Below are 13670 nucleotides of genomic sequence, written 5' to 3' on the forward strand. Positions count from 1 at the left end.
CTTCGTCTTCTTAGGTGCAAAAAAGAGAGGAGCTCCAGCCAGAGAGGAAGATGGTACAATAAGACTGCTATGTAAGTTTTCTTGCAGATGTTCCTTTAGTACTTCTCTTTCAGGTCCTGTGAGTGAATACATCCTCCCAAAGGGAACGATAGCTCCGGGTTCCAAGGGAATAGCACAATCGTAATCTCGATGTGAGGGTAACACAGGTCTGGTTGGTTTTTGGAACACATCTTGAAATTCTAGATAGTGATCGGGAACTCCTTGAACTGTATTGATGGAACATCCAGTAATACTTTCAGTAGGCATCACCCTCTTGGGTGACCAATAAGTGTCTGAAGCAAAGCAGTTCTCATGACAAAACTGTGAGGACAAGGAAATAGTCCCGGTTTCCCAATTTACATAAGGGTTATGTCTTATGAACCACGGAATTCCCAAAATGATAGTATAATTGGGGGATGATATTAGATCAAAGGAGACATGTTCTTGGTGGATTCCAAATTGTAATCTCAGTGTCATGGTGGTGGTATCAACTGGACCAGAGGATATTAAGGACCCATCCACTGTGTGAACTTGTTCTGGGATTTCTTTGGGTCGTGTTGCTATTTGTTGAGTCGTGGCCCAAGTCTTATCCATATATATGCCACTGGCACCACAATCAAGTAAAGCCAGTGTTCTCTCTTGACGGCCGTCCGGTAAATGTAAAGTCACAGGTAACATGAACAAAGTCGTGGCATTGTCCTTGAATGAACTGATGGAAGGTATAGCTGATGATCCCGTCCCCTCCCTGCTTACAGAGGACGGGAAGTGGCGTTTCCCGATTGTCTTTGAGGACGAACGGGCCAGGTCCGGGGAATGTGGCCGGCAGCACCACAATACAGGCATAATCCTCTCCTACGTCTGTCTTCCCGCTCGCTAACAGAAAGTGGGCCTCGAGTGGTATCCACCTGCATAGGTTCGCCTTCGGTGTCTCTGGCGGGAGGACGAGGTTCCTCAGGACGATGCATAAAGACATGTGAAGTGCTTGGCTGAGAAGATCCTCTACTCTTTCTCTTCTCCATACGTCGCTCTTGGAGACGGTATTTCATGGCAAGAGCCTGATCCATCAGACCACGAAGATCTTCAACTCGGGCAGAGTGAACTAACTCGTCTTTAATTTCTTCTTTAAGTCCTCTACGGAATAAAGTCACCAGAGTTTGTTCCACCCAAGTGGTCTCAGCCGCTAGCTGTCAAAAGCGGGTCATATATTGGAGGACATCTTGTGAGCCTTGTTGGATGTCACATAAGGCTTCTTCCACAGAGGCCTCCAATCCTGGACGACTGAACATCTGTTTAAACTGATTCACGAAGGCGGGATAGTCTGATAATACTGGGTCATTGGAAGATACCATTGGGGTTGCCCAGGCCAAGGCAGGACTGGATAAAGCACTGATAAGATATCCCACCTTAGTCTTGTCGTGGGTGAATTGGGTAGGTCGGAAGGCGATATACACAGTTAATGCATCGAGGAACTCTTGCAGCTTAGTTTGTTCACCGGAGAAACGAGGAGTAGAGGTGGAGATGGCCGGAACATCCGCACTGCGAAAGGCCAAAGCTTGACGTAAAGCAGCATTCTCATTGCGTAATTGTTGCAGTTCCTGAGCCTGTTGCTGAATGGTTGCCAGAAGAGATTGATCAGGATCTGCAGCAGCTGCCACTGCATCATCCATGATGTTAGACGACGTCGGGAGTATTTGGTGCTGCAATCTGTCACAACTTACGTCCTGCTTTACCCTGGAGGCCGCAGAGCAAGTGGCGTGGATCCTGTTCTTAAATGTTCGGCCTTGGCCCAAGTAGGGGCAACTCTTTCTGGTAGCCACAGTGCTGCAGGCAATGGGTACGCCAAGAGCAGGCCGTGTCCCTCAGAAGTAGCGCCAGAGGGAAAAAAACCCTGAAAGGGGAAAAAACCTCCACAACTATAGGTTCCTGCAACAGGAACAAAAAAGAAGAGGTAACAGCACCAGCAAATACAAGAAAATATACTGGAACTGACGAGAACCAGCACAGGGATACAAGGAAGCAGGAGCGAAGACACCATGCAAACAGAAAGTGTTGCAGCGCAAGGAGAGAAAGAATCACAGCCCTTAAATACCAACAAACAGGAAACTACCAACAGGAAGTAAAAGGACACCATCTTAGATAGGGAAAAGTACATAGAACAGAATGGACTTGGAACCCTAGAGAATAGGGAACAAGGAATGCTGGGAAGAGAAGGGTAACATGGGAAGGGGGGAAAAACCCATAAAGGAAGGCACAACCAGATGTCCAGAGAAAAGAAGAAAAGAAAAGAAAAGAACAGGTGAGTGGGGGCTCAGACCTGCCTAGACACGCGGTGTGCTGAAATTTGGGGCCTCTTAAAGTACAAAGCAGACTGGGGGTGCAGCGCGTCTTAGGACCGCGTGCTGCGGACCGAGCCGAATATTCGGCTCGTGCTGCGCACAGCGGCGCAACAAAGCCGCCTTCAATACCTTTTTTCAGGATTTATATATAGAAAATCTGGAGGTAGATATGGAGGGTGTGGCAATTTGGCTTCAGAAGAAATGTCCTCTGAAACTGTCTAATGATCAGGAACAATTCCTGTGCCAGGAATTTACTGGCATTGAGATTCTTGCAGTAAGAAGGAAGTCAAAAAAAAGGAAAGGCTGCTGGGCCTGATGGGATCCCTAGCGAACTTTACTCCACGATTGCGGAGGCGATCGTCCCAGTCTGGGTAGAGTTGTTCAATTCCATCTTGTTAGAGGGTGATCCAATTTCAGGGTCGTGTTATGAAGCGATAATTTCACTAATATTGAAGCCAGGTCAGAATCCCCTACAGTGTCAACCTTATCGTCCAATCTCGCTACTTAACTTGGATTCTAAAGTTTTTACCAGCATTTTAGCAGCAAGTTTAAATAAACTGGTGGGGTACTTGGTACACCTGGATCAAAGGGGATTCTTGCCAGGGAGGAATATGAGAGAACTTCATCATACCTTGATTGGTTCAATCGATTAAGACACAACCTTGGGTATTTCAGTAGCAGTTGTGACGATCGATTCTGCTAAGGTGTTCAACTACGTGGATTAGCGATATCTTATGGTGGCTTTAGCCCATTTTGGATTGGGTGAAACCTTGATAAATGTGCTGTTGAGGATCTACAGTGCACCAACTGCACGTATTCTGGTGAATGGTAGTTTCTCCTCATCAGTGAAAATAGAAAGCAGTACTAATCAAGGTTGCCCCCTCTCTCCTGTCCTTTTTGCTCTATATAGTCAACCTTTTGCTGAGGGTCTGAGCCAATAAAACCTTTTGTGGTAGGCAAATGTTCCAGGAAAATTGGTCTTTACGCTGACGATTTAATGGTGTACACCTCGGATGTAAACTCTGCCCTTTTACATCTTATGAGATAAGCTAGGATTTTTGCGAGGCTTGCTTGGTATGAGACAAAGGAAGAAAAAATTGAATTAATGGCATGGAATCATAATTGTGGAGAAGGTAGAAGTGTTGCTGAGATCAGATATTTGGGCATACAAATAAGCCAAGACATAAGGAAAATGGCAGCTGTAGATTTAGAAAAGGTGGATTGTGAGGTTGGAGCCTTGTTAAAAAATGTGTCAATCTCCCACTTACTATATATGTGCGGATCAACTTGGTGAAGATGTCTTTTTTACCTAAAATCACCTTTCTGTTCAACAATATTCTGTTTCAAAACTCTAAGGGAAGATAGCCTCATTCAGTTGGGCTAGCAAAGGTGTACATCTGACCTAGAAAAAGTAGGGAGTAGGGTTGGCTTAGGGGGGTTGGGCCTCCCGGATCTTCAGCTTTATTGCTTTGCTTTCCAGTTAAAGAATTAAGGATGCTGTTACTACACCAAGATGTGGCCCTTTTAGGGGTCATGTTTGGAGCAATGCTCTCAGCTCTTTCTGAGGAAGGTTTCTCTTATAAATTTGGGGCACCAAAATTCTTTAAGAAGGCCAGATTGAAATGTATGATGGAAGCAGCAACCACCTGGTACGAGATTAGATCCCTTCTGGGCATTGCTTATTATAGCAGGTTATCTCCTGTTCGGGATTCACCTGAAACCCCAGATTGCTTATCGGATAGCCTCGCTTTGCCTCTAAAACAAAGTTTCACTAGATGGGGCAGATGGTGAACGACGGGCAGAGGTTAAACTGGGAGCATTGGAGCAATAACGCAGAGGGGCGGTCTCTAGATTTAAGATTTATCAGGTGAATGCATGGCTTAAGAACCAGATGGGGTTGGTCCTGAACCACGACAAATGGAAATTGATTTTTAGGTTCCTGGGGCCTCAAAGAAGGAGGTGGCATGGTGGTACCAGCATCTTCTGAAGGTAGTCGAGTATAGGATGAAACCATTGTATGCTGTGTGGAGTGGATACTTGCCAGATGAGGAGCTGGAGAAGTTATGGCAAGTATCTTTTTTCTACTTTATAATCAGTGGTTAAGACTGTTGCACTAAGTAGAAATCATTTCTTTACCCTTCACAGAGTGTACTGGATGCCTAAGAAATTGGCAAAGATAGGGGGAGTGTATCCTCTAATTCTAAGCAGTGTAGCAGCAGTGAGGCAGATGACGTGCACATATTTGCCTCTTGTCCAAAATTGGAAGAAGTTTGGACAGTGGTGGGTAAGACCATCTCTCGCTCTTTGGGTGTCACTATGGAGATAAGCCCCTCTTTGATTTTATTTGGAATAAAGCATCAGGATGCAGATGGCCTCTCTTCCAATCCACAATTTGGAGGCCTAATTTATTTACTTGGTATTGCTTTCAAGAAGGGAAATCTGTAAGTGTTGGGCTCAAACCTCGGCCCCTACTTGGCATGCATGGAAAAGATCAGTGCTCTTTTTTTAAGGAAATAGAAAGGAGAGGAGTAAATGAGAGACAGGAAGGTGGATTTTGGGAATTGTTGAAGATATTACATGTTATTCTGTCCAATGATTATTTGCTTTTGACTCAGTATAACTGGGAAGCCTATACCATTCCATGGCCCAGTGAACTGATGAAACATGAGTACACAAGGTGGTGGAAACCTAGTTGATGCTCAATGGTGGTATTATGAGGACAAAAGAAAAAAGGCTGTGGAAAAATCCCAAAGCACAGTCCCCCAAAATAAGGAACCTGCCTGCCATCACGTAACACTTTGTGCTCTGGTGTCGACTGCCATCAGCCCTGTATCCAGGGCATCAGAATGTGCAGTACATCACTGCCTACTGTGCTTATAGCCACTTGGGAGGTAATCCATGTGTTACATGGGAGTTCCACATAGGGAAAGCTCATAATGGCCCTATTAGCAAAGAGAGAAAACTTACTTCTATCTTGCTTTGTTGGAAAAAGTCCTGCTTTGAGAGTTTGTTTTCAGAAAACAAAGTAGGTGGCACAGCAGGAGAATCAAACAAGGTGGCCATTAGGCAAAGTTCAATACCTTCAATGGAGTCACTGCAGGATCAGCCACACTGAAGGCACAGTGATCCAAGCCTGCCTGTTGAGGAAGTCTAAGTATTGTGGCAGTCCTTCACCAGGTGAGTAAAGGCCACAGCTTCCGCTGCCCTGGTGTACCAGTAGGCCACCTATGAGACTCTCAATGACCCCCATGCTGCTGGACAATCGACATGCAGACTTGAATCAGAAAACCACATTTTTAGCAAATTTTTGGCATTTTACGGTGGCATGCCACATTTTTACTATTTTTTGTGCTTTCAGCCTCCTTCCAGTTAGTGCCAGAAATGGGTATGAAACCAATGCTGGATCCAGGACAGCTAAACATTTCTGAAAAGTAGACAAAATTCTAAATTCATCAAGGGGTAATTTGTGTAGATCCTTCAAGCCATTTCTGTTCACGTTTTCTTCTATAACTTTTCTCAGCTGTGGCATATTTTTTAAAGCAATATACCGTTACGTCTGCTGGACTCTTCTGGTTGCGGGGATATATAGGGCTTGTAGGTTCATCAAGAACCCTGGGTACCCAGAGCCAATAAATGAGCTGCACCTTGCAGTGGGTTTTAATTGTATACCTGGCATATATCAATTTATTTGGTGAAATATAAAGAGTAAAAAATAGGTATCAAGGAAACCTTTGCACTTCCAAAATGGGCACAAGATAGGGTGTTGAGAAGCAGTGGTTATTTGCATATCTCTGAATTCCGGGGTGCCATACTAGCATGTGAATTACATGGCATTTCTCAAATAGAGATCTTTTTTACACACTGTCTTACATTTGGAAGGAAAAAATGTAGAAAAAGACAAGGGGCAATAACACTTGTTCTTCTATTCTGTATTCCCCCAAGTCTCCCGATAAGAATGGTACCTCACGTGTGTGGGTAGACCTAATGCCCGAGATAGGAAACATAACATGGACACATCACATTTTTACATTGAAATCCGACGTGTTTTTTGGAAAGTGCCTAGCTGTGGATTTTGGCCTCTAGGGAGAAATCTAGCAAGCCTATACATTTTTGAAAACTAGACACCTAGGGGAATTTAGAATGGGGTGACTTGTTGGATTCTCACAGGTTCTGTTACCCAGAATCCTTTGTACACCTCACAATTTGGCAAAAAAACACTTTTTCCTCACAGTTTGGTTGATTGAAAGCTCTAGAATCTGAAAAGAACCACAAATTTCCTTCCACCCAGCATACCCACAAGTCTACCAATAAAAACGGTACCTCACTTGTGTGGGTAGGCCTAGTTCCAGCTACAAGAAACGCCCCAAAACACAACGTGGAGACATCACATTTTCCCAAAGAAAACTGGCCTGTTTTTTGCAAAGTGCCTAGCTGTGGATTTCGGCCTCTATCTCATCAGGCACCTAGGGAAATCTAGCAAACCTATACATTTTTGAAAAACTAGACACCTAGGGGAATTCAGAATGGGGGTGACTTGTGGGGCTCTCACCGGGTTCTGTTACCCAGAATTCTTAGCAAACCTCAAAATGTGGCAAAAAAAAACACTTTTCCATCACATTTTGGTGCTGCAAAGTTTTGGAATCTGAGGGAAGCCACAAACTTCCTACCACCCGGCATTTCCCCAGGTCTCCCAATACACATGGTACCTCACTTGTGTGGGTAGGCCTAGTGCCCGCAACAGGAAATGCCCCAAAACACTATGTGGACACATCAAAATTATCAAATACAAAATGACCTGTTTTTGCAGGGGGGGGGCACCTGCGTTTTTGGTTCTGCTCAGCAGCCATCTAGTGGAACCTAGCAAACCCAGAAATTTCAGAAAACTAGACACCCGAGGGAGTTCAAGGAAGTGTGACTTGCGTAGATCCCCCAGTGGGTTTTTACCCAGAATCCTCAGCAAACCGCAAATTTAGCTAAAAAATCACCTAACCAGCACAAATTTCCTACCACCCAACATTCCCCTCAGTCTCCCAATAAAAATGACACCCTACTTGTTTAGGTGGGCCAAGTGCCTGTGAGAGGGAAGAGACAAAAACAAGTAAAAATTGAAGGGGGAACCGAAGGGAGTCCAAAAGGGCAGAAAAAAATAAAAATTAGGCTGACAAGAGGGGCAGAATTTTTATCGGTATAGATGCGACAATGCGGGGTGGGAGGAATTTTGTAGATTCCTGCAGATTCTGGAAGGTTCCATCACAAAAATGTGTTATTTCAAGCAAAGTTGGAGGTTTGCAGGGCATTGTGGCTAAGAAAATGGTGCAGGGCGCGTGTGAAACACACCACCCTGGACTTACCCAGATGGTTAGTTTTCAGATCTGTCTAGGTCTCGTAGATTTTTCTACATGGCAGAGTCCCAAAGTCTAAAAAGTGCAGCCCTCACCATTCCAAGTGGGGCGATTTTGAGAGTTAGCCAAGCTCTCATGGCCCAAACATAAAACCAAAACCCAAAATAATCAAATGTCCTCTTGCTTGTCGTTGGGATAAGATCTTTTAGTGTGCAGGGGGAGAGCTGAAAGGCTGTTGCCCCCTTCAGTTAGGGTGGGGGCATAACCATGCCCGTACTGGTTGGTAGCCACCACCCCACTATTTTTTAAAAAATTCCCTGGCATCTAGCAGGCTGCCTGCTTCCCCAGGGAGTGGATCGGGGGTGATTGCCCCATCTGCCCAACAGTAGGCAGAACAACTTTGTCCCCATTTATTTGGGGTGGGGTTATGGCCATATCCCCACTCTCTTTTTTTTTAAACAAAATCTTCCCTGGTGTCTGGTGAGCTTTCTGCCCCCCTTGGGAGCAGATGGGCCTTACAAAAACAGAGGGCCAGAAATGGCCAACAGTAATGGGGCCCTCTGGGGAGCGACCCTTGCCCCTCTAAACAAAACTCACACACACACACACCAATCCCCGGGGGTCAGAAATGACCTAAAATAAATTTGCCCCTTGGGGAAGCAACCCCTTCCTAAGGGGTCACTCCCCATCTGTAAACATTAAAAAAATTAAAAAATCCTTGTTGCCAACCTTGGGGTCAGATCAGTCTAATTAAAATAGGTCCGTCTGCCCCCAAGGGGCGCAGAAATGGCCTAAGATAAATTTTCCCCCCAGGGGAGAGACCCTTGCCTAAGGGGTTGCTCCCCTTCCGTGAAATTGATGCAAAAAACAATCCCTAGTGGAAAGAAAAATAGGCCGATCTGCCCCCAAGGTGGGCAAAAATGGCCTAAATTAAAATTGCCCTTCAGGGGAGCGACCCTTACCTAAGGGGTTGCTCCCCATATGTACAAAAACAAAAAGAAAACCTGGTGCCTAGTGGTTTCTGCCCTACTTGGGGGAAGATCGTCCTAATTAAAATACATTTTCCCCCCAGGGGAGCGACCCTTGTCTAAGGATTTTTGCCTAATTAAAATAGGCCGATCTGCCCCCAAGGGGTGCCAGAAAAGGTCTAATAAAAAAAAGTCCCCCCTTCGGGAGCTGCCCTTGCCTAAGGGGCCGCTCACCTTATCTGTAAGCACACATTAGCAAACATAAGCACAAAATCCCTGGTGTCTAGTGGGCATTTCTGCAGCTCGATCGCCTTGCAATTGCATGCTGACATCATCAGACGTCACGGGGGGGCGGACGGGATTCCCCTTTTATCCGTGCCCCTTAGCGCTCCCACCATGAGCCTGGTGCAGGACATACTGGTTACGTCCTCGGCACCCAAGTGGTGCTGCCGAGGACGTAACTGTTACATCCCTGGCACGGAAAGGGTTAACTCCTGGCAAAATTCTGGTTCTGATGTTGTCACTGGCACATTCACTGAACTATAAGGTTGCTTTAACCTTTGTTTTTTTCAGTGAATTTATACAGTTTTTTAAAAATCTTAAAGTAGTCTTCTTTTACCATACGGAAAGAGAACAGGACCCTATGTTTTTTTTAAAGGGAGGAGCCAATTAGGCTCTTGGGACTCCAGGGCCTTATGTTTCTAAAAAGGGGAGGTGGCCAAATGCCCCCCTCCGTGAGCCTTATTAGGCCCTGGTGACCCCATTCCCTAGGACCTTTCTTTTATGAATGAGGAGTCTTCTTTTGCCCTGGGCATCCCATCCACTGGGCAGTTTTTTTTTTTTAATAAAGGGAAGGTGGCCCATGTGACACTGCCCTACCTGAGCTTTTGTTAAGGCTTGGAGACTCCACCCCCCAGGATAACTAATAAAATTGAAAGGGAGGTGGGGCTGTGCAGTCCCCGTCACTGAGCCTTGCTAGGTCACAAGGACTTAATTCCCCAGGTCCACTACTAAAATTAAAGGGCAGAGGGGCTACGCGACCACCCTCCACAAGGCTTGGTAGGCCCTGAGGACCTCATCCCACGGGCCACTTATTTAAAAAAAGGGGAAGGGGGCCACGCTAGCCATTATCAGCCGGGAGGACCCCATGCCCTGAGGCTCTCAACACTTAAAGGTGGGTGCCCTGGAGCCTAATGAGTAGTGTAAAGATACAAGAGAGACCCAAATGTCCATGAGAACCTGGGTATCAAGTCTGAATTTGGAACATGTGTTCACATGAAACTCATTTTAAGAAAACAATATAATAAGGCATTGAGACAGAAAAGTTCTGTCAAGAATCAATCTAAACATAACACATGAAGAACAACCAGTATATCTTTGTGATATTCAATTTGTCCAAATTGAAGTTTTAATATATAAACATAATAAATAGAAAGACCAGAATTACATGGTGAGGTCCCTTAAGGTAACTATAACTCGTGTCTCACCATGCACTATTAATTACCCCACAAATTACAGCACTCATGACATCTTTGATAACATCACTGATAATATCAATGTATTATTTGCAGTAAAATGTTTACGAAAAAACTGTGTATGGTGGGGGTGTGAGTTAAAGTTACCTTAGGGCACGAGTTATAGTTAATTGAAATAGCTCTAACAGGTGAATTTCTATGGTTTTGCGCATTTAAAATGTGAGCCTAACTATAATGTCCATGTAACCTTTGTTTTTTTCAGTAAATTTCTATGTTTAAAAAAAGTTCTATTTCCTAACTATAACGTCCTTGTAACCTTTGTTTTTTTCAGTGAATTTCTATGTTTTTTTAACGTATAGTTATTTTCATTACTATACAATTCATCCACCCCGGCTCACGTCTTTTGTCTATACGCTACTGTGGTTGGCTGCATGACCTTGCATATGGCCAGGCCCTGTGGCCATGTCAGGCCCTGCAGCCAAACCCTATAACAACCTAACCCCATGCTTCGCACGGCCTTCAGCCCTGTGCAGCAGGAGTTGGGCACATGGACCAGGCCCAGCAGCCAACCCCTGGTAATCACCCAACCAACAACTTGCACAGTGGAACAGACTGTCTGTCTCTCTTTGTGTGATAATAGGTGTGAGATGGTGTCTCTGGGTATGAGAGTGTCCGGCTGGGTGGAAAGTGAGTGTGTGAGGGTCTGAGTGGGAAAGTGGGTGTGTGAGGGTCTGAGTGGTTCTATGAGTGGGTGCATGAGTGTCTGAGTGGGTCTGTGAGTGGGTACATAAGGGTTTGAGTGGGTCTGTCAGTTGGTGCATGAGTGAGTGGGTCTGAAAGCGGGTGTGGGAGTCTATGAGTGGGTCTGAGTGGGTGCATGAGTGTCTGAGTGGGTGTGTGAGTGGGAGCATGAGTCCCTGAGTGCATTTGTGAGTGAATGAATTAGTGTATGAATCAGTGTGAATGTAGAAAAAAAAATTAATTTGTGTATTTTTAATTAATCCTGATTAATCTTGATTAATCGCGAATATCTCACATGGTGAAGAAAAATCAATTTAAGACCATAATTGGACCCTCAAATACCCCTATAATACCCTCCTGGGGTCAGGATATCTTCACCCTGACCCCTTATGCTACTTTCCATTTTGTTTATAAGCCCAGGGACACTCTCCTGCAACATAAAATGTTGGCCACAACTTTCTGTTCAGGTTGTGGCCATCCAATTACAGCACTTCTAATTAGGCTCACATTTGCAAAAATGTGAGAATATTTGCAAATTATTCACGACCCCATATATACATATTTGGATTTTCCTTTTTTTCTCTTAAACTCATGAACGGATTTATACCAAATTACCAAAAGCAGAATCTGGCTTTCTGACAAATTTGTTGTAATTTCGTCTAATGTTTCAGGCTGCAGCCTTGTTCAAATGTCTTGTGGGTAGTAACATGGGAAACACCATTTTTTTAACTGCCCCTTTTTGTCTGCCCCACTTGACGGATCACCCAGAATCTTTCTGTGTGCATTAATGCACTTTTTTAGGGGGAACTTTTGTGAAGATTTGTCAAACGATGCCAAGGATATTTGCAAGTCGCCTTTTCTCTGAAAACATGGTCCTAACTATAACTACCTAGTTGTGACAGCCACTAGGTGATATATATATATATATATATATATATATATATATATATATGAGATTTATCACAACATATTCCAACCAGTCACGAGTCCTGAGAAAGATTTTGAATAGGAGTTGGCATATATTACAGACCGACTCCACTTTAAGTAATGTCATTTCTAAGGTACCTTTGATCACTTTTCGTAAAAGTAGATCATTAAGAGAGGATCTCAGCCACAACAGAGTAACTAGGGACAATGGTAGAGCCATGTCTTCAGACCATCCTGTGGGTTTTTTCTGTTGTAGACAATGCAAAGCATGTAAATATGGCAGCAATTGTCTTGAAGTGTTTGGGGACAATGGACATTGGACTCATCAAATTCGAGGACAATTCAATTGCAATACAGATTTTTGTGTTTATTGCCTGATGTGCCCATGTGGGAAACTGTATGTGGGCAGCACGATACACAAGGCTAAAAAGAGGGTTCTGGAACACATTCGAGCGATTCGTAATTTTGATCGAACATACCCAGTGGCAAGGCATTTCCATGAAAAACATAATGGGGATCAGAGGTTGTTGAGTTTTGCAGTCATTGATCAGCTAAAGCCCAATATAAGGGGAGGCAACAACGAGAAAAAGATGAGGATTTTGGAATCAAAAATGATTATTAGACTAAACACCTTGAGCCCGGGGGGTCTGAACTCAAGTGAGGAGATGAATGTGCATTTAGGTTAATTGAATTTGCTGGATATGTGTTTTGCCAATTTATTTTAATTGGATTTTATTTGTATTATGTGTATTTTATGGTACATTATGTGATAGATGTGACACAGGTGGGGGTGCATTCATATGTGGGTAGGTAGTAAGACACATATACATACACACACATATATATTTTTTGAATAGCAACACAGGGTTGTTAAGGAATATATGTACATTAATGCCCATCCTATGTTCATAAGTATAATGTTATCCAGTTTACATTATGCTTTTACATCATCATCATTTAACTTTATTTCGGTAAGTAAAAAACAAACCATTAAAGTACAATACACGACAAAGAGAGCTTCTTAAAAGCCGGGGGGTACTAAAAAAGTAAAATAAAAACACAGTTAAAAAGGACAAAACAAGTTAAAAACAAACAAACAAAAATAAACAGTCAGATAAACATTGCTTAATATAATGAAAGGCTGTACTCAATAAGGAAACTAGTTCCATAAAGCAGCACTAGTTAAAAATATAATACACCAATGTCTATATCCTGAGGAGCAATCACACATCCAATTTGATAAATATACATAATTAAATCTAAAAATTAATTCCCAATTTTACTCCTTAAAATTGCTAATCTCGAATGTCAGAATAATAAAAAAAATTTTTTTTACCATTAATAAAACTATCTGGGTGGATGAATCTCATTTTAAAATTCTCACGACATAAAATGAGGGATCAGTTCCATAGATCTATAAATAATCCATAATAAACCGAACCAAAGTCTATGTCCTATACAACAAAGACTACAATCATACATCCGGATTAAGTAAATATACATAGGTAAAAATAAACAGTAACTACACAGTTTTGTTCCTTAAAACTGCTAATCTCAACCGCCAGATTGACTCAAGAAATCTTGCCACTGGTAGAGCTATCTGGACGGACGGGTCACATTTTAAAATTCTCTCAGCATGGAGACAGGATCTAACCCCTAATTGTTTGCAAAGCGGAATGAGCCAAAGTGCTCTTTGTTTATGATACGGTTGACAGTGGAAGAAAACATGAGAAACAGTTTCTTCACTTTTACAACCCACCGGGCAGTGTTTAGATCTATTATTTGAGCTGGACCATTTATACGTAAAACAGCACAGAGGGAGAGACCCGATCCTAAACCTAA

This window comes from Pleurodeles waltl, chromosome 11 (genome assembly GCF_031143425.1).
Source record: "Pleurodeles waltl isolate 20211129_DDA chromosome 11, aPleWal1.hap1.20221129, whole genome shotgun sequence".
In the NCBI taxonomy this organism is placed as follows: domain Eukaryota; kingdom Metazoa; phylum Chordata; class Amphibia; order Caudata; family Salamandridae; genus Pleurodeles; species Pleurodeles waltl.